This window comes from Mustela erminea, chromosome 2 (genome assembly GCF_009829155.1).
Source record: "Mustela erminea isolate mMusErm1 chromosome 2, mMusErm1.Pri, whole genome shotgun sequence".
Taxonomy (NCBI): domain Eukaryota; kingdom Metazoa; phylum Chordata; class Mammalia; order Carnivora; family Mustelidae; genus Mustela; species Mustela erminea.
The window spans coordinates 128,383,864-128,407,393 of record NC_045615.1 but is presented as its reverse complement, the minus strand read 5'-3'; the positions used below and the strand labels follow the sequence as shown (position 1 = coordinate 128,407,393).

The 23,530-nt window shown below is 44.0% G+C and overlaps 1 protein-coding gene across 1 annotated transcript in view; it reads right to left on the bottom strand.

Annotated features, from left to right (window-relative positions):
* Positions 1-23,530, bottom strand: part of NWD2 (NACHT and WD repeat domain containing 2) — a 183,543-nt gene that overhangs the window by 158,393 nt on the left and 1,620 nt on the right. The gene's annotated exons all lie outside the window — the stretch shown is intronic.

Here is a 23,530-nt window from a genome sequence, read left to right as displayed (position 1 = left end):
GACGAAGGCTCTCACTAGGAAATGAATGTACTGACACCTTGCTCTTAGACTTCCCAGCCTCCTAAACTTTGAGAAATGAATGTTTGTTGGTTTAAGCTACCCAAAACTATAATGTTTTGTTACAGCAGCCCAAACCAGGACACTGATCCTACCTATATCTGAAGTCAGATTCCCCCTGACTTGCCTCTACACAATTCGATTACTCAAGTTAATGATGTCTCCAGTTCTCGATTAAATCAGTTTGAGGCAGGCTTCTGTCTGCTGAAACAAAGTGTCTTGGCTAATTTGGGAAAACCACAAGTACTGAAGGGAGAACACCCCATGAGAAATTGCTCTTAAAGGAAGGGTAGGATTCTGAAAGGTGAACAAGAGACGGAGGGATTCACAAAGGCAGAGAAGAGAGAGAGGGTAAGGACGGACTGTAGCCAGAAACAATGTATTTAGGGGTTTGGTGGGGAATGAAGCTGAAGACAAAGACTTATAATTGTACCTTCAAACGGAGGGAGCAAGCATAATTTTTTGGTTGCTTAAAATTTTGGTAGGTTAATAATGCCCTCCCTCCCACCCACAAACATCCATATCTTCATCCCTAGGATCTGTGAACATTACCTTACATGACAAAGGGACTTTGAGGTTGTGAATTAAGAAAAGAACTTGAGTGGGGATATTTTTCTGGATTATCTGGGAGGGCCCAAGGATCACAAGGGTCCTTATAAGAGGGAGGCAGAAGGGTCCAGTGAGAGTCACAGGTAGAGATGGGACAATGGGAGCAGAGGTCAGAGAAAGAGAGAGAGAGACAGAGGTGAAGAGGCTGCCCTACTGGCGTGAAGTTGGATGCATACCATGAACCAAGAAATACAGGCAGACTCTAGAAACCGGAAAAGGCAAGGAAACAGACTCTCCCCCTCGAACTTCCAGAACTAATGAAAACCTTGCCAACACCCTGACGTTAGCCCAGACTTCTGATCCTCAGAACTTTATGAAAATAAATTTGTACTGTTGTACTGTTGTGAGCCACTAAATTTGTAGTAACTTATTACAGAAGCAACAGAAGTGAATTCACTTTTTTAAAAATTATGTTATGTCACCACACATTAGTTTTTTTTTTTTTTTTTAAAGATTTTATTTATTTATTTGACAGACAGATCACAAGTAGGCAGAGAGGCAGGCAGAGAGAGAGAGAGAGGAGGAAGCAGGCTCCCCGCTGAGCAGAAAGCCCGATGCGGGGCTCGATCCCAGGACCCTGAGACCATGACCTGAGCCGAAAGCAGAGGCTTTAACCCACTGAGCCACCCAGGCGCTCCCACACATTAGTTTTTGATGTGGTGTTCCATGATTCATTGTTTGTGTCTAACACCCAGTGCTCCATGCGATCCGTGCCCTCCTTAATACCCATCCCCAGGCTCAAATGTTTTATGTTTGTTGGATGCTTTGTAACTTCCAATGTCATTGTCAGTAACTGAATTGTAAGCTCCTGGATATAAATCCCACATCACATACTCCTGTGTGTCTTTACAGAGAGATTGTTCAGAGTAGGGTCAATTAAATCTTTTTTTTTTTTTTTTAAAGATTTTATTTATTTGACAGATAGAGATCACAAGTGGGCAGAGAGGCAGGCAGAGAGAAAGAGGGGAAGAAGCAGGCTCCCTCTACAGAGAGCCCGATGTGGGGCTCGATCCCAGGACCCCGGGAACATGACCTGAGCCGAAGGCAGAGGCCTTAACCCACCGAGCCACCCAGGACCCCGGGTCAATTAAATCTTACTAGTCGGTATAATTCATGGCAGCTCCCCCGTTAGAACTATAGCATTTGATATCTGGATCTTGAGGGCTTACCTGCCTTTTTAAAACGGAATCATTCAATATTGCCATTACTATCACAAAGTACTTCTTCTTTTTCTTCCACACCTCTACTTTTCTGGAAAGGTAGCAATCAAGTCAACAGAATAGGCTGGGCTGGGCTACGACATAATTGTTTGGATGTGATTTCAGTATTTTTGAAATTTGTGTCATTTTAAGTACTAAATTGCAAGGAGTCCTATTTTGAGATTCATTTTACCCTACAGATTGGGCAGTAAACACTCCTGCATATTTTGACAGTATACCTCTAATGGCAGAAAAGTTATGCCAAAAACAAATGCTCTGTATTTTTCTTCATCTTGCAGATGTTGTTTTTTTGTTTTTATTTATTTATTTATTTTTAAGATTTTATTTTTTTATTTGACAGAGAGAAATCACAAGTAGGCAGAGAGGCAGGCAGGGGAGGGGGGAAGCAGGCTCCTTAGTGAGCAGAGAGCCCAATGAGGGATTGATCCCAGGACCCTGAGATGATGACCCAAGCTGAAGGCAGAGACTTTAACCCACTGAGCCACTCAGGCACCCTGCAGATGGTTTTTTTTTTTTTTTTTAATTTTTTATTTCTTTTCAGAGTAATAGTATTCATTGCTTTTGCGCCACACCCAGTGCTCCATGCAATCCGTGCCCTCTCTAATACCCACCACCTGGTTCCCCCAACCTCCCACCCCTCGCCTCTTCAAAACCCTCAGGTTGTTTTTCAGAGTCCATAGTCTCTCATGTTGTTTTAATTGAAAATGGTATTAGATGACTATAGTATTTTAAGATTTTATTTATTTATTTGATAGAGATGACAAGTAGTCAGAGAGGCAGGAAGGGAGAGAGAGGAGGAAGCAGACTCCCCGCTGAGCAGAGATTTTCCCCATGTGGAGCTCAATCCCAGGACCCTGGGATCATGACCTGAGCTGAAGGCAGAGGCTTTAACCCACTGAGCCACCCAGGCACCCCAGTATTTTAAAACTTATACTATACACATCTAAACAAGATTAGTCTTTAGAAATTAAATGGGAAATTCAGCATTTACAAATGTACATAGAATATGATTGCATTAATAATAAAGGGCCAGATCCTGTATTTTTGCTTCTGATTTTCTTATTGAATAAAGCCTCATTTTTAAATCTTTTTTGAACTCCTGAAAATGTCTGCTTATATGTGAAGGGTATTTGTTTTCCACGGAATTTTATAATGCTACAACCTCAACAGCTCTCTGATACAGACTGAAATATCTGTTTGACATATGGACACATCCAGATATAAATATAGTCAACCTCCTTGGGCAAAAATCTCCAGAACACCGAGTTTACTGACTGTACCACAAAATGACCTATTTTGGAAAAAAAGGTCAGCTGATTGTAAAAAATCAAAACGATAAACAACACGACTCTGGGATGAGAGAGGATAGAGAAACATCATTTTACCTAAGGGAGGGAGAAACTCTACCAATCACACATCCACCAAAAGCAAAGCAAGCTCTTCTGAAATGCTGGGTACACAGGGTTACGAAGCTATGTCACTTTCAGCAAGCCGCTCCAATTCATATCTTCCCATTACAGAGCTAGTGACTGATAGAAAATAATCACCTACCACATCTGAATTCAGCCAGGCACTAAATGAAGCTGACAGTTATCTGTGAGCACTGGGAGTGGACGGGTAGATTGAAAGGAGTCTGGGTCCACAATCTCCCTTGGTCTGGTCTGGTTAGTTCAAGCACAAATGAACGGAACGGCAATTAACTGCCTTGTAGTCCTACTCTGGCATCTCCATCATAGTCACAACCAGACACAACCCCAGCACTCTCTTGAACTGCTATCTTGTTTCAGGGATGCTCAGAAAGTGTGTTTCACCTCACTGTGTATATAGGACTTCAGTAAGTGGTCAGGAATAAAGGCAATCTTTCATCACGCCCAAAGACCATCCAAGATCCTACTGCTAAAATAATTTCTTTTTTTATTTTAAATAATTTAGGGCCCATTCCAGCCTATCCTTCTCTTGGCTTTATGTAATTTCTCTGACAAAATTTATAAGGACCTTGAATGTTTGTTTAGTCTTCACAAACTTGGCACACCTCTAATTCCACCCCCCACAACCCACTGCTGTATTTTTCCTGGATAGTCTCCCCTTCTCCTTTCCTCTCCCTGACTTTCTTTCTTCCTCTTTTCCTCCTCTTTCCCACCCTCAACACTCTCTCTCTCTCTCTCTCTCTCTCACACACACACACACACAAACTATACTTCCATTCTGAATTATCATAACAACAACTAGCATTAGTGTGTCTATTACGCCAGGCCCAGTGCTTAAGTGCTTTCCACACACGACTAATCCTCATACAAACTTTCTAAGCCAAATACTATTTTTAGCCCTGTGTCAGTAATGAGGACACCAAGGCTTAGAGAAGTTGAGGAAGATGACACACTGCTCCAAAGTAGTGAAATGCAGATACCAGACCCAGTGCTTTCTGATTCCAGAGCCCGAAGCCACATGAGTCTCTGTCATCGTTAACAACACGAAAGCTTCTGTAACCCAAGCTCCCTCAGCCTCCCCAGCAGACTGGCCAAGGGGAAGTGGCGGGCAGCTGCAGCCATGGGCTGTGTCTTTAATGAATGAGTGCATGAATTTTCATGAAAAAGTAATCACTGGTGTGAGACTATGGGTCACCTTGGGGAGCGGCTCTGAAACACGTTAACTTAGGTGTTCTCCTCGTGGGCTGTTACGTGCACCTGCGACCATTAAGGTCCAATAAGTACAAGTTCCCCTGGGATAGCAGCTGTGAAAGCTGGGCCAGCACCCCCTGGTTGTCCCTATATGGGAGGATTACGTCACCGCCACTGCTGCTGGGCTGCACGACGCCCTAGGTGACACTCAGGCGGGCCTCTGAGGTGATCACCATCAGGCTCACAGCAGAAACTGCTGCGCTCACTGAGACAGACATGGTAGCGCTTGTGGTCCTCATCCTACCAACTTTATAATGGGCTCCTCACTTGCTGCCTTGGTTATTTACTCTTCCCAAAGAATTTTTAACAGGCTTCCTTGGGGCTTTAATGAAAATGCAAGGCTTAGAATCCACCTGGAGACAGACCAAGAAGCAGCCTGTGCCACTTTCCAGCACCGAGAGACTGAGGCTGAGCCAACCTCTACCACCTCAGACAGCATTTCCTATCCGCCCGGGGCACAGAACAGGAGGTGTTTTCTTCTCTTGTCGTTGTCTTACTCCCAAGGTTTGGGGCAGTTTGCCACCTGCTGCCTCCACAGATGCAGTAACTGCGTCTCTCACCCCTTCCCTTTCAGTTTCTCGAAACCGGGGTAGTCGGGGGATACAGGTTAGGGTCCACAGTTTTTTACCTTAATGATGAAGGGACTGCTTAATTAAAATAGACAAATACAGATTAGAGTGGTTTTAACAAATCTACCTTAAGGGGTGCCGGGGAGGCTCAGATGGTTAAGCGTCTACCTTTGGCTTCGGTTGTGATCCCAGGGTCCTGGGATTGAGTCCCGCACCGGGCTCCTTGCTCAGCGAGGAGCCTGCTTCTCTTTCTCCCTCTGCCTGCTGCTCTACTTGTGCTCTTTTTCAGCCAAATAAATAAAAACTTAAAAAATAAAATAAACCCCCCCCCAAAAAAATCTACCTTGAAATTTTCTTAGAATCACTTAAAAATTTTTTAAAAGATCTATTTGAGAGAGAGAGAGAAAGCATGTGTGCATGCGAGTCCATTGCTGACAGATGACATCTGTTCTGGTTGATTGGCACCTGCCATATGGGGGCATAAAATTTTGTGAAGGCTGCCCTGTCTCCATCTCTTCCCCACCACACTGATCTCGCTGCTCCTTGGACACGAAAGGCTCACCATGCCGCAGGGCCTCTGCACTTACTGCTTCTTCCTTACACTTACTTCCTGGCAGAAATGCTTGGTTTCCTTCCTCACTTCATTCATGTCTCCGTTCAAATATTATGTCCTCAGACAGACTGTCTCTGAGCACTCATTACTGGGAGACAGTACATGCTTCCGACATTGTTCCCCTTACCCTGTTCTAGTTTTCCTCACAGTGCATACCATCGCGCCCAGAAACCTTACAGACATAAGCATTTGACTTTCTCTGTTATGGTCCCTCCAGGAGAATGTGACAACCACAAGGGGTACAACTCCCATCTATGTTAAATAAAGTTATTTAGTATTGGTGAATTCAACCCTCAGGGCTTAGAACTGTGGTTGTATGCAGAAAGCCCTCAATCAGTATTTGTTCAAGTCATTGTAATGAATTTCTGATTAAAAATGGGCTCTGAGGGGCACCTGGGTGGCTCAGTGGGTTAAGCCTCTGCCTTCGGCTCAGGTCATGATCTCAGGGTCCTGGGATTGAGCCCCGTATCAGGCTCTCTGCTCAGCAGGGAGCCTGCTTCCCCCTCTCTCTCTGCCTGCCTCTATGCTTACTTGTGATCTCCGTCTGTCAAATAAATAAATAAAATCCTTTAAAAAAATAAAAATAAAATAAAAATGGGGTCTGAACTGTAAAGGAAGAAGGCATGCTTCTTCTTTTGGCTTTAAACTTATTTCTGATGATAATTCTACAAAAGCCTTTTTAAACTGTTTATCATAGCTATGGCCTCTTAAGATGTCAACCTTGACAGACAGTTGGAAATAAACATTCTGGCTTTATATAAATAAACAGAGGATGAACGTTTCCTAAGTGTGTCATCATGTCACACATCCTTCCTTCTTGTACTGAGTGGGCAACAAAGATACCACTGGTAGAGGAGTATTTTTTTCCTTTTAGTGACTGCCAGCTAGCTGAGCCGGGTGTGATGTCACTTGTTTCCCGGCTGAGCTGTCCGCATCTCCCAGGTAAAGAGATGATGGAGCTAATAATGGTAATGATCCCAGTTAACATTTAACGAGAGCTTATTAAATGCCAGGCATGTGATAAGCATCTCACAAGCTTTATCTCATTGAAGCTTCATAACAAGCCTGTGATATTTTCAATTTTAGAGATAAGCAAATCTTGGATTAGAGAGACTGAATAATTTAAGGTCACAGAGTCAGAAAACGGCAGAGGATGAGGTCTCAAATGCAAGCCAGATTCTGAACCTCTGACTTCTATTACTCATTAGTCCCCATATGTATTGTGTGTTGTACATGCACACACCGTGGATTCCACCACAAAATTCAGGGTAGAATGCCAATCCCTTCCACGCACGAGTTTATATGCAAACATCCCTCCCCAAAGCCCCATGATTTCACCGACCTAAAAGTCTCGTTTGCTAGCCTAAAGAGGAGCCTCTCATGCACATTTCATCCTGCACAGGCTCTCCAGCAGAATACCAAGCACGTGGTCTGAGTTCCTAAATTTCTTTGATGTTTGTGCACTAACTTGTGCCACTTGTTATACGTTCCAAACACCAATCACTAGTGCACATTCATGTAGGAGTTTCAGAAGTGCTTTTCCATCCATTATCATGACCATCTTCTGAGGCCAAGAGGACAGGTAATACTCCTGCTTTTCCTTGGAAGATGGAATAGAACACATTCGCAAAGTCGGGAGAAAGATCTACACCAAACACTGCCTCTCCCCGAAGAGAAATAAAACAAAACAGAACTGCTGGGGGGGGGGGGGAGCTTCAAGGAGTGGAACAGTGTCCCGCTGGAGCTGGAGGAGGTCCCAGAAGTCCTGCATTTCATTCACTTCACTCTATAGGGGAGGAAGAGTCCTGGACAGGATGGACAAGGTCACAGAGCTCCTGTCCAAAGCAGACGCGCCAGTCTGCGCCAGTCTCCCTTACCACCTCACGACGCCTCAAGGACAAGAACATTCTCCCATATGCACCCATGATGCCAATGGAAAGCAAGGAGAAGGTCTCTGGTGAAAACACATCTGTCCAGCTTCTAGATGGCTGTTACGGAAGCCTGATTGCGCATGACTGAAACGGAACGCAGAATGAAATTTGCCATAAAAATAATGTTTCAGAAAGTGACCAGTTACCTAACAGGTTCCCAAAGACACAGTGTAGCTAGACCATAACACTAATGGTGCATGATTTCTCATTGTTCTGGTAAGAAATGCACAGAACACAGAGCTGCACTGCCAGGCTCTGGTCACCCCCTCCCCAGGCAGGGAGCGGAGCAGGCGTCCTTCTCCCCCGATGTCCCTCCTCAGTGGCTGCAGCAGGAGATGGGAAGCTACACGCATGGAGAGTGGCTTCTCGAGAACTTGGACCTCAGGGACTCTCAGGCCAGGGCTCCACAACCAGCCCTGTGGGGATCTAGCTGGCCTCTGGATGAGGCCCTATCAGTCTGGTAATAAAAGAGTGGAGGAGCCATCCAGGCAGGAGGAGTTTGGGTGCAGGGACAGAGGGTTAGTTTCTCCAGAGGGACTGGAGACAACAGGAACAGAACCATGAGAGTTATAGGATTTGGGAACCAGAGTTCCGTTTTTCTTAAGATGACCTGAAACTCAATGAGCCTTTCTTGCGCACAGATACTGTATATTACATGTTAGTTACTTTATTATACTGTATCAAAATCACTCAACACTGGCTTGTGTCAGTTCATAACTCCTGCATTTGAAAGAGATCTAAAAGAACAATGCTTTGTCTCTTCCTAGAGCTAACTGTTTCTACGCTACGACAGAACTCCATAAAATATACGATATAGGGGTTTTGTTTCCGTAGAAAGGAAGACTGAGACTCGTGGCTCTAGAAACTGCCTCAGGTCACATAGCTGGTAAAACAGTGGGCAGTGCTGAAACTACAATCCTGGTGTTGTGATTCCTGGATGCCCTGGTGTCAAATGAAATGCACGGCCTGGAAGTCCGCACTGCTTGCCCCACGGCAGACACACGTGCTGGTGGAGAGGAAATCTGCATACATGTGTGAGGTCAGCAGAGCTGAGAAGGGAGCCCTCTCTCTAGCTTCCATACCCACTAGAGCTGCCCCCTGAACACAGCTCTGCTTGGATCATGTTCATGGTATCAGCACAAGTGAAACCTGGTTTTCCTCTCTGACACAGCTGAGATAAACCCATTTCTGACCGGAAAAAGGGAAGGACACACAAGAGTACACAGCAAGTACTGCATCCAAAGGAGTTTCAAAATTAAAAAAAAAAAAAAAAAAAAAATCTCAGGTTAAAAAGAACCAAAGCACCTGGTTATGCCCTGACTTTCATTTTCTTCAGATTATCATTGGAGGCACTTAAAGGATGGCGGGCTCCCGCCTCCCTCCACCCAGCTGAGGCTCAGCAAGCTGGCTTCCCTCTCCCCAGAGGGACCAGACTCCCTAAATATCTATTTTCTACCAGAACCAAATTCCAAACTTGAGAATCAAAACTGTTCTGTTTCAAAACTCCTCGATTCTGGAGGCTTCTCCCTCATTCCATTCTAGGCGGAGATTTGCAGAGCAGGATCAACGAACGAATGAAGGATTAGCTCCTTCTGGATTCAAGAGGTCATCCGCCGATCCCGGACCTTGCACAGACTCAGGCAAGAAATGCGTCTCGTCCCACATGCTCTCTACCCTCCTCCACCCCAAACACCAACACCCAGTTATTATTCTCTGTTTCTTTCTTTCAGGAATACCTGTACTGTTTGCTCAGTATGATGTGGGCTCCAATGACTATTACATGTACTCAGTAAGAATTACCAACTTACATAATAAAGAGTTGGCCATTCTACCATTATGGCCATGTGGAATGAAATAGTTTTCCATCATATATAGGATTTAATACTCCCCTTAGGGCATACTGAAATTCTCCTAAAGGGGGCTGTTCATTTTTATGAAGAGTGGTCCCTCTCCGGTGAAAGTGGGCAATGCATGTGCTTTGAAACATTGTAGCCAACCGTGCAAGGGGTCTAAAAGATAAACAGGGGTTGGAAAAACGACAAGACTTCATGCAGATTTAAAGCAACATTAAAGGACTCCTTATGTGTGAAAGAAATTATGGTTTCTAATATAAGATCAGAGCACACCTTACATTAAAAGATGGTAGTGTTATCTTTTAAATCTGTCTGAATGTCATTTTATTGAGGTCCACTTGTTATTAAAAGGTTGTTAAGGGCTAATTTTTAAAAGCATGGGGTTCTGCTTTATTATTTAGAGATGGAACTTATTAACTTAATTTCTGATAATGTGGGCTGAATTCACAGTTATATGTTAAACCATCATTTAAAAATTGTGTTTTTATATAGTCCACTCTAGCTAAAAGCATATGTAATTATGTAGATGGTATCATCTGGGAATAATGACCATTTCTTATCACAATTTACAAAAAAAGTTATTCAAGTAATTCTCATTTCCTTGAAACCCTAATACCTCTTCTCTTCTGTAATCTTCTAGGGCCTTTAACAAATTTTGATCTAGAATTTTAGAGTCTTTGTTACATTTCAGGCATTGTTTTAGGTTCTTGTGTATTTCATTTATTTCCCACAATAACCTTGTAAGGTACTTATTACTATGTCCCACTGTCAGAAGGAACAATGAAGCTTGAAGGAGTTAAGTACTTTACACAAATTTATGACAAATCCTGGGGTCCCAAACCAATTCTAGCCCCCAGCCCCTTAGCCAGTACACAATAGCATGAATTTGTTTTATTTTACTAATTTGATTTCTCTTTTACCTGCATAACAAATCAAAATCATTGGCTGAAAAACCACAGCATTCACCTTACCCTTGAGTCTGCACTTTTGGCAGGGTTCAGTGGGGAAGGCTAGCTAGTCTATGCCTCAGCTGGGAGAGCGCCATGCGTGGGCAGAGATCCACTTCCTAGACAGCACAACCTCCTTGCTGGCAAGGTAGTGCTGTCTGTTTGCTTCTCTCACAGGGGTCTCTCCATGGGGGTGCCTGGATTTTAAAGAACAAGTGTTTCCCAAATTAGAAAGTGGAAGTGGTCAGTTTCTAAACGCCTGGGGTCCAGAGCCTGGTGCTGTGCCATTTCTTCCCTATGCAATTGGCCAAACAACAGTTGGGGAGCCCAGAAATAAGGAGAAAAGTCACAGAGTCCACTTTTCGGTGAGATGTGTGCCAAAGCATGCAGTGGTCATGAATAAAACTCCCACACCTTGTAAGATTTTAGGTTCGGGCGCCTGGGTGGCTCAGTTGGTTGAGCAACTGCCTTCTGCTCAGGTCATGATCCTGGGGTCCCAGGATCGAGGCCCACATCGGGCTCCCTGCTCAGCAGGGAATCTGCTTCTCCTGCTGACCTCTCTACTCTCATGCTCTCTCTCTCAAAATAATTAAATAAAATCTTAAAAAAAGAAAAGATTTTAGGTTCAACAGTGATTTCATTAAATTGTGAAATTCCTATTTCATGAGTGCTTTCATTCCCCAGGTCTTTGCAGATGAATGCTCCCGAACAGCAAACCCTCCGAGGTGGGAAGTTCTGGGTCTTTTCCCATTTTTTCTGCATATTATCCTTATTGTTACTGCAATTGCTTCTCCATATGGATTACTGAGCCTTCTGAATAGAGACCCTGGCTTAAAAGGGAACTTTATCTTCATGTCTTTCTAGTGTTCTCAGCAGATATTCTCTTCTCCTTTAACATTTGGGATCTTTGATTAACCTTGTTGCCTTTTCTCACAGTGACTACAGTAGCTTCTGAATTCCATTTTTTTTTCTTTTCTTTTTCCTTTTTTTAAAAGATTCTATTAAAGAGAGAGAGAGAGCACGCTGGGGTGGAGAAAGGAGCAGGAGGAGGACAAGCGGACTCTGTGCTGAGCCTGACACGGGCTCTATCCCAGGACCCTGAGATCACAACCTGAGTCAAAACAAGAGTCTGATGATTAACTGAATGAGCCACCCAGGTGGCGCTGAATTCTGTTTTAATTAGAGAATTTTCTAGAACACTGTCAGCTGAGTGAAAGCCTCTGCTTCAAGCTATATGCTCTGCTTAGCAACTAACCAGTATGTAGGTTCTACCAAGATGCAAGTAGATTTTCAGTCTATTTTACAGTTGCAACACATTTTTCCTCCTTTAGAATGTGGTGATTCTACCAGTTATGTCACTTGGTCAAGAAAATTTCTCACCTGCTATTTCTTGGGCAATGTTTCCTATTTCACTCTGGCTTGTCCTCTTTGCTTTGGCCAAAAGAACCAAAACAAAAGCCTAAGGTTTGCTGCTTACTCCCTACCCCCACCAATCCACAGTGTTCACAGTGGCAAATTCACTGCACAATCAAGAACACACCCCATGCCTCACCCACAGCAGACATTACTAATCAATCTCTGCTCCCTTTCCCACAGAGCATCGATGGAGCCCTGACTTTATACTTATGGCTGCAAATATTTTAGTTGTTCACTAATAATTAAGCAATGAGAATAACTTGACTTCCAGGACAGATCCTATTCCCTTTCTCTGGAACACCTCATCGTCTTCGGTAGGACAATCAAGTCTTTCTAATCTCTCAAGCATTGTTCTGAATTCCTTGTTTTTATTGAATAAGGCTTCCTGCTACCGACTCCTTGCATCTTTTCTCCGAGATATCCAGAAAGACACTTCTGGCCACCTGCCGTGCTGGGTATTCTCAGGCAGGAAATGTTTCCTATTACTTTCCTATTTCCTATTTGTCCAACCTTCTCAGACTCACTCAGGCAGTAGTTGTGGCCCTGGCCTTGGGTCCCGGTCCCAACAGCAGCCTGCACCTTGTCCCAGGACCTCTGTCCCACCTCACAATTAGGGCTGGGCTCCTGCCTTGATTTTGCCAGATGCTTCCTGCCTGAACCCCTCCAGTTATTATCTGAGTATACTCCCGAGTTACTCTGACACTCGAGGAAATTAAATGTCAGCATCCATGTGTTCATGATGCTTCTTTGCTCAGATTCTATGGTAACAAAAGCTTTCTCTTCCAAAACGGTGCCCTTCTCTTGGACCGAGACTTGTTCTCGTCACTGACAGCTGGCCTAGTGCTCCCATCAGCCACTGCACTACAGCAGAGAGGTCTGTTTCTTGGCTTTGACACATCCTGGTCTTTCCCTTTTGTCTAGGTTTGACCAGCTGGTGCCTGACTGGGATATCAGACAGCACAGTGCGATTCCAATTACTCCAAGTGGCCCATGGTGAAGCACCTCTCTCACAGCCACAGTGTGTTACCGGTAGTTGTGTTTGTCTTGCCTCTTACCGCAGGAGTTTAAAGAATGAAGGTAGTGTGGATCTCTCATGTCCTTTGTCACTCTGCACAGCAACCAGTGAGAGAGAGAAGTTCAGCAGTACACAATGGGTATCCTATAAACAGGGCCCGTGATGCTTAGAATGAACTCTGAAGGAAACCCTTCCAGCAGCAAGAATCTCTCTGACACTACCCATACTGGATCAGGTTCAGCATTATGAAAGACACCCTTTTAATTTTGTGGTTCCATTTCTGCTAGATTCTGTAAGTACTCTTGGAATAGGACACCTGACATCTGGGCTTGGTCCTCTGTTTGGAGTGTACCCGTGCCCTAAGCCTTGGAAATATTTTGGATTGAAAATGAGATTTTCAGGAAGCATTTCATTAGAAGTGGGTTTTATTCCCTTTGAATTGCATCCAAAGCTATAGTTTCTATCCTTTTATTAACTTTCTACCACAGATCCTTTTTCTAATTCTATGTTAGCCTACCTACTTTAACTTGCAGAATGAATCCTGTTTGATTTCAATAAAATATAGGATCAAAGATGAAGCTTTGAAGAAGCAATATGAAGGTGTCTGTCTTTAAGTCAGTAGCACCAGATTTTCTTCTGCATCGACTGTCCATAATTCAGCCCATATGTACACTGTCAAACCACTTACAATTTTACTTTGATTTAAATCATGTGAGCCTGCTTTATCAAGCCCAATTACCCTGTAGATAAGTTCCAGTCACACAGTAGGAATCAAATCACTTGCCATTTTAGCAGTCCATCGCTTTAACCACTCGGCTACCTCGTCCCAAATCACTTGTCATTTTAAAAGGTGTTTATGAGTGTGTATTTTTTTCTGTTGTCTCTTGCTGCATATCAAACTACCCACTATCAAACTATACTGGATTAAAACAACTTACTATTTCTAGAGAGATGGAGTGACTTTTCCCAAGGCACGTGAAGCGCTTCCCTTATAAAAGTGTTGGATACTGATAGTTGATACGGTTCCTGCTCATACAAAGTATATCACACCTTCTAGCCTACAGTCTTCTCTGGTGTTAGATATTGGCTATGACAGAGTTTGGGTTATATCAAGCCAGAGATCTAATTTTAAATGATCCTGAGTAATTAAAGAATCCCACTGTGTACAAATGTTAAAACTGAAATAGCTAAATGTTCAGGTTCAGGGAGAAGCCCTTCTTCCCCTAACTGGAGGTTTCTTCTGGAGCATAAGCCTTCTGGACTCCTTTTATCTCTTTCCTATCCTTCAGTCAAATAAGGGATGGCTTATTTGACTGAAAATGTGGGAAAAATAAACCAGGCAAGCTCAACCCACCTGCTGACTCCATCTGCGGGGAAATGACCTGTCCACACAGAGTGTGGGTCACTCTCCTCTCCAGGCTCAATGTTTTATGGGGCAGACCCCCCTGTAGGCCCATCATTGCCAGAGTGTGGGTAGAAGAATGTCTAATCCTGGTGTTCAGTACTAGGAAACACAAAAGCATTCTCCTTTACTACCTTTTTCAGAAAAAATGGTGGTATTTTTACCTATTTGCAGACTCTGGTTTTTCTCAGGTTGGAATCTGGAAGGTTCTAGAAGAGTACCACATACGGTGTCACTGCCAATCCTCAAAATTCACTGTGATTGTCACAGCTGTTAACACTATTGGGCACTTGTTATGCGCCAGACCACTAGTTCAGTCACTTTTCATGCATTTTCTCATTTAACCTAATTATGACAAAGACAGGCCACAGAAACTACACAATACAATTGGGAATTCCGGTAGCTTTCAAAGTTGGCTACCCTTAATGCCTACCCTGCCCCACCCCCATATGTACCTGCCTCTCCTCATATGAGGAGATAGGGTCCATCCCCCCCCCCCCCCCCAATCTAGGCTACCCTGTGACTTGCATAGACAGGACACAGTGAAAATGACATCCAGAGACTTCCAGAGCCTTAAGAGGACTGCTAGCTGCCATGTCCTTTCTCTAGGGTTGCTAATCCCCTAAAAGGGAATCTAGGCTAGACTCCTGAATGAGGAGAAAAGCTGGAGAGCAGGCTCCCATGGAGAAGCCCTGAGCAGCCAAACATATGCATGAAGCCTTCTCGGATCTTCCAGCCCAGTTCTGCCCAGGCCTAGCTGAATGTGGTGAGTGAGTTACTCCCGCCAAAAACTCAGCCGAACAGAGCTACCTGTCTTCTGCAGGCCAAGCCCTGCCTGGATTCCCAGACAGGCACAGAACTGTGAGAAATGATGAATCATTGTTGTTTTGAGGCACCAAGTTTTGGGGTGGGCTGATATATAGCAACAGACAACAGAATCAAATAAAACACAAACTTGCCACGCACCCTTTAAAACAGCAAACGGTATCCTTCCAACAGTGTGACAAGAATCTTGAAAAAGAGTCCTGGAAAATTGACTAAACTTTAAAGTCACAATCTATTTGTAGAGCGTACGACATACTCCAAACCCAGTTTTCCTTTAAATGTCATCCTAAATGATCCATCTTTAGGGGACAAGCAACAGTGTCACCTCAAGACATGGGCTCCACTCTCTGTTCAAAGGGATAAAAGCTCTTTACTGAATAATAATGACAATCTCTTTCTATACCCTGCAGAGGTCTCATCATCGCTTTGCCTCCTATTTGATTACCAGGCGCGGAGGACAGTGTTTACACCCCGGCTCCATGTGCTCCTCTGGGGAGCCCTCCCGACCCGCACTCTGAGCTCCACACTGGCTTAGTCCTCCTCAGTGTCTCTCTAATGCCCTGCTCATATCTTTAGCCTGGCACTCATCACAGAGATCACTGATGTAAACTGCACGAGAGCAGAGACAGACCACTGCTGCTGTATGCGAAGCACCCAGGCAGCCCTCCGGAGGGAGGAGGGGCTTCAGGAATATTTCCTGGTTGACCCAGTCAAGGTGCCTCCTTCCCGGGACTAGATACTGTTTCTCTCCGTGCTGAGTGTCCATTAGCATTTGCTTTCATTCTCTCTGTGGTGGTGTGAGGACGGGAAGCCTGGAAGTTCCCTGACTTACTTGTTACAAGAGTCCACATGCCCTTCTGGGTCTGCCCAGGGCATGCACCTGCATGAGGTGTGGACCCCGAGGGGACAGGGGTACATTCTGCCACCCTGAACTATGCTGGCTGCCATGTGGTTTCCGCAGACGGGAGTGTCTGTAGAAACTCACAGCCGGGATAACTGGCAGTGGGTTCTGCAGTTTCCTGCCCTCTAGGTGACAGCTTTAGCAAGGTGACCTTAAATGCCCAGGGGTGACCCTTTCACTCACTGGATGCTTACAATGATTTTGGGGACTGCTGCGTTCCCTCAAGTACCTGGAGTGGTTTCTGTTTTACTGGGGAGTTCTAACTCCATTGACTGCATTCCTCGAGGGCAGGAAATGCCTTTTTAGCTTTCCACACCCATCCCTGCCCAGTGTGTGGATCACAGCAGAAACGAATAATAAAGATAATAATGGTAATCACTGCAATACGGATTTCAAGTTTGCTCCGTGTCCAGCACTGTTCCAAGTGCTTTGCGCAAACTTATGTATTCACTAACCGGGCGAGGCAGGCCCTGCTGCTGTCCTCTTCTATAGACTGGAAAACTGAGAACAAAGGAATTAAGCAACCTGTGAAGGAATCGCAGCATTAAGCGGTGGATGGAGGCGGCGAACTGAGGGGCGGCGAACTGAGGCAGCCTGACATGGCTCTCCAGTCCGTACTTGTAATTAACATTCTCCCCTGCCTGAATAACATTTGCTCAGGGACTTGAAGACGCCACCCCTACAATCGTAGAACACACTGTAAATGTTTTGTGTGCATTTATCGTAAAATAGCAGTTCAGTATGTTCTCCTGTAAGGCTCTTAACTCTCAAAGATGTTTCTGGGGGCATCAAACAGCTGTGTGTAGATACACACACACACACACACACACACACACACACACACACACACACGAAGAGGATTTTGCTGTGTTAACTGTATTTTTTTCTGATTACTCGCAAAAACAGTGGGAAAAAAAAAAGACAGGGAGCCTTTGAAATAATTAGTACTGCAGGGAAGGTAAGAAGAACCAGGCCAAGGAATATTCACAGCTTTCATGTGAACTTCTTGGTACACATCCTTCTGCCTCTTGCCTGGGGAGCACAAGCTAAAGTAAAAGTAAATTAACCACCGGTTGCAGCAATGTAGGGGAAATCCTTCTCTCTTGACTGTGCCTTGTGCCAAAATGGAGAATAAGCTTTCCTACTAAGATGCCAAAGATATGGAGAAGAGAGAAGAGCATCCAGGGAGATACAAAAATATGCAACGTACAAGGTCTAAGTGGAATTGGACAAAGCATCTGATCATTAACATTTGTAGATAGACGTGCAAGGCTCTCAGCATGCACAGTGCACCCTGTCAAATGCACTGCATAAATCTGAGTGGGCGGGAAATGAACAAAAGTAGGTGTTGGGGAGTATCTTTTCCTCCAAGGTTTCCCAACACACAGAGGGGGATCCACGAGCCCAGTCGCCCTGGATGGGACCGTTCCTTACTCCTCAGGCGAGAAGTATCTCAATCGGTTGGATGCATTTGGAAGGAAAATCTGAACACCAATAGCCCAGTGACTTCGTTCTCTCTTATAAGTGAATCTGTCATTCTTCTCTGCTCCCCCATGTCTTAAATTATAAAAGGGTCAACTCTGTCCACTGGGTGAGGGGAAGGGGCAGGTTTATGCCCTGTCCATTGCTGACAGTGACTGGGGAGGGAGGGGTTAAGTTGATGCCATCCTGAGGTTCAGCACTGGAAAAATGGTACTTGCCCTAAGTTAAAAGCCGTTACTTCCCCCAAGAGGTCCACAGTTCTTACCTGTACTTCCAAAATCCCCACAGTGCGGAAAACCAAAATTTTTCCCCAATTCACCCGGCAGCCAAACCTTAAGTGACCTGAATCACCCGTGGCAAAACCCGACCTTAACAGATACAACACCACTTGGAGTCCTGATGTCTTCACTCAGAGCCTGGTGTTGAGTGTAGTAGCCAGTAGCTGGCTACACGTGTCTATTTTAAGTTTGTTACTCTACTAAAAATTCAGATTCTTAGTCACACCAGCCACATTTCAAAAGCTCAAGAGCCGTATTTAGCTCGTGCTACCCTACAGGACAGTGCAGATAAGACCCTTCCAGTACTGCAGAAAGCAGAACACAGATGCAGAGTGGAGACGTGTCCTCATAGACACACTCGTATTTGATGATGGGGTATTACCCCAGACCCCAGGAAATCAACAGCAGATGTGCCATTTTCTTCTAAAATCTAAAACCAACCTGGAATTCCACAATTCTCTCTGCTCTAAAAGATAAAGGATTCTGGGTCTGCGTCAGTTTTTAGCAGGAATATAAGGCAGTATTTTGGCCTTCTTTCTACTTTAGACTTGACCTGTTATGGACTCCATGGTTGTGGCCCCCCAGATTCATATGCTGAAGCCCCACCACCAAAAGTATTGGTATAGTGGAGTGAGACCTTCGGGAGGTGATTAGGTACTGCTGAGGTCAAGAGGGTGGGGTCCCCATGATGGGATTACTATCCTTGTAAAAGGAGGAAGAGGTACAACACTTTCTCAGCACTGTGGGAGGATATGACCTTCCTCCCTGGGACCGTGGAGGAAGAGGCTGGAGCGACAAAGCTGTACGCCAAAGTATACCGGGGACCCCCAGGAGCCACCCGAAGCCAGGAAAAGACAAGGAAGGACCCCTTCTGAGAGCCTTCAGCGGAAGCAGGACCCTGCTGACCCTTGCTTTCGGACTTTTGCCTCCAGAATCACAAGACTACAAATTTCCATTCTTTAAAATCCAGTCTGTGGGTTAAGCTGCTGCCTTCGGCTCAGGTCATGATCTCAGGGTCCTGGGATCGAGTCCCGCATTGGGCTCTCTGCTCAGCAGGGAGCCTGCTTCCTCCTCTCTCTCTGCCTGCCTCTCTGCCTACTTGTGATCTCTCTCTGTCAAATAAATAAATAAAATCTTTAAAAAAAAAAATCCAGTCTGTGGTAAATGTTGGGGCAACTTTAGGAAATGAAGTCAGATTTTGGCACCAAGAAGGGCGCAGCCATAACAAAGGGCTCAGAAAGGAAAGCAGAGAGTTGTGGAGAAAGGTTCCATCTTCTCAGAGAATACAGAAATCGTGAGCACAGTATGGCCATTGTGGTGACACCTAAGATGACAAGGAACGTGTTACCGCACAATAGACCAAAGGGGAGGGCTGCAAAGTAGTAAGTGATGTAGCTGAACTGTGCTCTAGGGTTTGTGGAAGGTAGCACTTGTAAGCCATGACACTGGTTGAAAGGGTGGCTTGCTTCCTCCTGAGCACTTATGGTATATTTCAGAGGGGGATGGAGGGAAGGAATTGAGAGAGGAGTTAAGCAAAAAGGAACCAGAACATAAAGATCTGGAAAATTCTCAACTTATTCCTATTACAAAAAATAGCAAAGCTTGTCCTGAAAAGAACAGCAAGGGTGTAGTCGAACAACCATTTCATAAGGATATTAATATGGGTGTAAACCATGGACCACCCGTGTGTAAATGTCAGCTGGAAAGTCAGCTGGAACGGAGGAAGACCGAGACAGGTTCAAAGGAAGGCAGTCTGCCAGACTTCTTAGATCCTAGAGCCCTTCAGCCGTGCCTGTGTGTGATTCTTCAAGACAAAGGAAGAACGCCCCCAGAGGAGGTTCCGAGAAAATCAGGGCCACCACCTTGGTTTAAAGGTGGGGGAAGGCATCATCTAGGTTTCAACAGGGCAGGAGGCGTTGATCCAAAGCCTTGGGGACAGGGTCTCCTAGACTCTTGGTGGACAACTCCTCCCCCACATTTACAGAAGTGGAACTGCCACCCCAGGTAGAGTGGAAAGCAGAGCTTCACACCCAAGAGGATTATGCCAAGAGAGCCTTAAGACCTAATGGTATTTGCCTTGCTGAGTTTTGAACTTACTTGGGACCCTTCATCTTTTGTTTTTTTTTGCTTTTGCTTTTTTTTTTTTTTTTAATTTTTTTATTTGACAAAGAGAGTGAGAGAGCATAAGTAGTGGAAGAGGGAGAAGCAGGGAGCCCAAGATGGGACTCAATTCCAAGACCCTGGAATCATGACCTGAGCTGAAGGAAGACCCTTAACCGACTGAGCCGTTCCATTTCTTTGGAATGAGAATGCTAACCTTCTGCCTGCCCCACCATTCCGTTTTGGATGCACAGAACTTTTCTGGTTTTGCAGGTTCATAGCAGGAAAGGAATTCTGCCTTAGGATAAATCCTACCTGGAGTTTCACCCCTATTTAGTTTAGATTGTTTTTAGTTAAGAGTTTGGGCTGTAGACTTTAGAGTTGATGCTGGAGCAGGTCAAGAATTTTGGAATTGTTGGGATGGAATGAACATAATCCGCATGTAATCAGGACATGAATTTGTTGGGGGTGGGCAGGGACAGAATGTTATGGACTTAACGGTTTCTGCCCCTCCCCCACTCATAGGTTGAAATCCTAACAGCTAATGTGATGGTAGTTAGAGGTGGGACCCCTGGAAGGTAATTAGGTTTAGAGGAGGTTTAGAGGAGGTCTTTAGGCTGGGGCCTCCATTATGGGATTAGCATCCTTTTTAAAGAAAAAGCAGAAAGACAAGAGTTTGTGTTCTCTGCCATGTGAGGACGCCGTGACAGGGTGGCCCTCTGAAAACCAGAAAGAGGTCCCTTACAAGAACCAAACCTGCCAGCACCCTGACCTTGGACTTTCCAGCCTCCAGAACTGTGAGAAGTATATGTCTGTTGCTGAAGCCACTTGGTCTATGGCATTTTGTTGCAGCAGCCCCAGCTAAGACTTACTTTGTTCTAAACTGGTTAAGAAATGAGACAAAGCGATTACTTATTAGGTCCCTGTGAATTTCAACATAGGGAGAGATTCTGCTCGCTCCTTTCCTCTGTATATTCATGCACAATTCAGGCTAGTCACAGTGGAAGATTTTATATGTATTTTAGAATCATTGTTCCAAGGACATCTAAGTACCATTCTGGCAGAGACACAATGGCTAAGTGACTACGAGAATTCCAAGGATTAGTACAGATGCCACAGATGGAATTTCTATGTTGGGTGGAAGGTGGGACTAGATGAAATCTAAGGTCTATCTAGTCAGAGAATCTGCCACAATGCTATTCCCTCCTCATAAGGAATCTTCTCCAGGGTCTTTAATATGGTGGGGACTGGTCAGATGCAGACATACTTATGGATAGGAACAAGTCCATTAGAGTCCAGAACATTCTGAACTTTCCTTGAATGCCCTTAATACAACCTTTTGTTGCAGGTGAAGTGGGTCAGGGTGGCCAGCCATGTTCCTTCCTGCTACTCAGCTCTGGCTGTCAGTATTTAGGAATAAGGAGAGCACTAGCCACTAGATCCAGCTGACGGGGATATGACACTTCACAGAAATCTGGTATGAACCTAGTCTGGGCCAGAGTATCAAGAGAGGTTTTGGGTCCTCTGAAGGCTCCACCTTGTTTCATTCTGCCATAGGGGTGCAGGCAAGTGGCTTAACCTGGCCCAGCCTCAGTTTCCTTACCTGTAACACAGAACAACACCTGGCCCAGCATCCTCACAGGACTGGACAGTGGAAATCAAAATTAAAATACTGAACGAGCAAACATATGGGAAAGTAACTTTTCCATGTGAAAGACATAGGTTACCTTTACTACTGATGCGTAACGTCCACATAAGCCTTTCAAAGTAAGACCTATTAATAATCTAAGGGAGACCCTTGCTGGATTCTTAAACGTATTGCTCTGAGTTCAACACAAAGCAGCTTTTCTTTAGAGCCTCAGTTGATTTCCACTTGTTAAAAAAAAAAAAAAAAGCATGAGATAATGTTTTTTGTCTTAATTGGACAGTGGAGAGGCCCTTGAGTATTGGCCAAGAATCTAATAATGGATTAGACCAAAACACAACCATTTGCTTCCTGAACTGCATCCATAAAAATTTCGTGGTGGAGTGCTCTGATAGAGCATTTACCAAGATTGCAAGGTTTCATGCACAAGTCCACCAAAAAACAAAAACAAACAAAAACAACAACAACAAAACCCCCACAAAACAAAACAAAACAAAAAACCCAAACCCGACTCTGTCTTTTCTATTCAATACACCCTCCTCATCTTTCCAAACTAGATAAAATTTGAGATGATGCCCCCTATTACAACCCCTTGGACAGAAGTCACACTTCCGGTCCTTTCAGATCCATGTGCGAGCTCTGCAGCTCAAACAGTGACTAGGAGATATGAACGGCTCATGGCTCCCTCCTCCTGTTTGCTTTCCAAAGATTAATAGATGGTAAAACTTTTAAGAAACTCGAAAATTTGAAGAATCATATGTACAAACTTAGGAAAAATGACACAAATCTTAAATATGAATTTGATAGTAAGCTGACTTAACATAACTCATGATCACTGGTTTTTATTCAAAGGAAATACAAATTGAAAGGAAAAACTACTGATCATATTAACAAAAATTTCACAGTACTTTAGAAGCAATATGTTTAAAGAAAAACAGTCATTTTAGCTGGTTCTACATCAGCTGACTTAAACACTACTCTCGAGATTTCATTTAAGCTTAGAAGAATTGAAAATTTTAAGCCTAAACATTTTCTAACACAATTCTCTCAATCACTTAAAAAATGTTTAAGCAGCATTAAAAATAACAAAACATTGAACACTTAAGTTGCATATATCCCCAAACTTTTAAATAGGTTGCATATCTCCACGGTTTTCTTTATTCAGGTTTAAGTTAAAATCCTGGAAGACATATCTGAGATTTTAAAAGGATTTTAAAAGATTGCACAATAGTTTCTTAAATGTCTCCTTAAAGTATTAAATTCTATGAAAGTGAGTTGTAAACGTTATAGGTCATGCCCCATCTTGAAAGTATACATTCCTTCTATTACTAATCACTGTGAGTTACCTCTTTCTTTCCTCAATCCTCTTGACATAACGCAAACTTTACCTGAGATTTCTGCTTTTTCTTTTTTTACAATTATTTTAGAAAGTTATTTCTGTCAGTCCTCTCTCAATAAGCAACTGGTCTTGGGGTTTCAAACTACATTATCCAATGATTGTTAACTTTTCCTTTTACTTTTTTGTCAGACTCAAGGCTTGCAAGAGCCCATAAAAAAGTCTGCAAACTTATTTTATGGCCGAACATTTACTTTTTCTAGAAAAGGGCAATCCCTGCAGTTTTATCCAGCTAAAGTCAAATGCATCCTGCTTTCCCTTACTAGTAACGAAGGTTAACATTCAGGACCTAGAACTCAAAGGCAGTATTGAGGAGAAAAGAAAATTAAAAAAAAAGAAAATTAAAGAAAAGAAAAGAAAAGAAAAGAAAAGAAAGGAAAAGAAAAGAAAAGAAAAAGAAAAGGAAAGAAAGGAGAAAGAAAAGAAACGAATCGACTCATCCAGCGCCCAGACGCTGTGATTTGTGAATGCAATAGATCAACAAGTTTGCGTTTTACGCCTCCCAGGTGCCCAGCCTTGAGCAGGAACACGACTGAGTAGGCCAGGCTCTGGACCTGGAGATCAAGCCCGGTGTCCAAATGTGGAGATGAGCT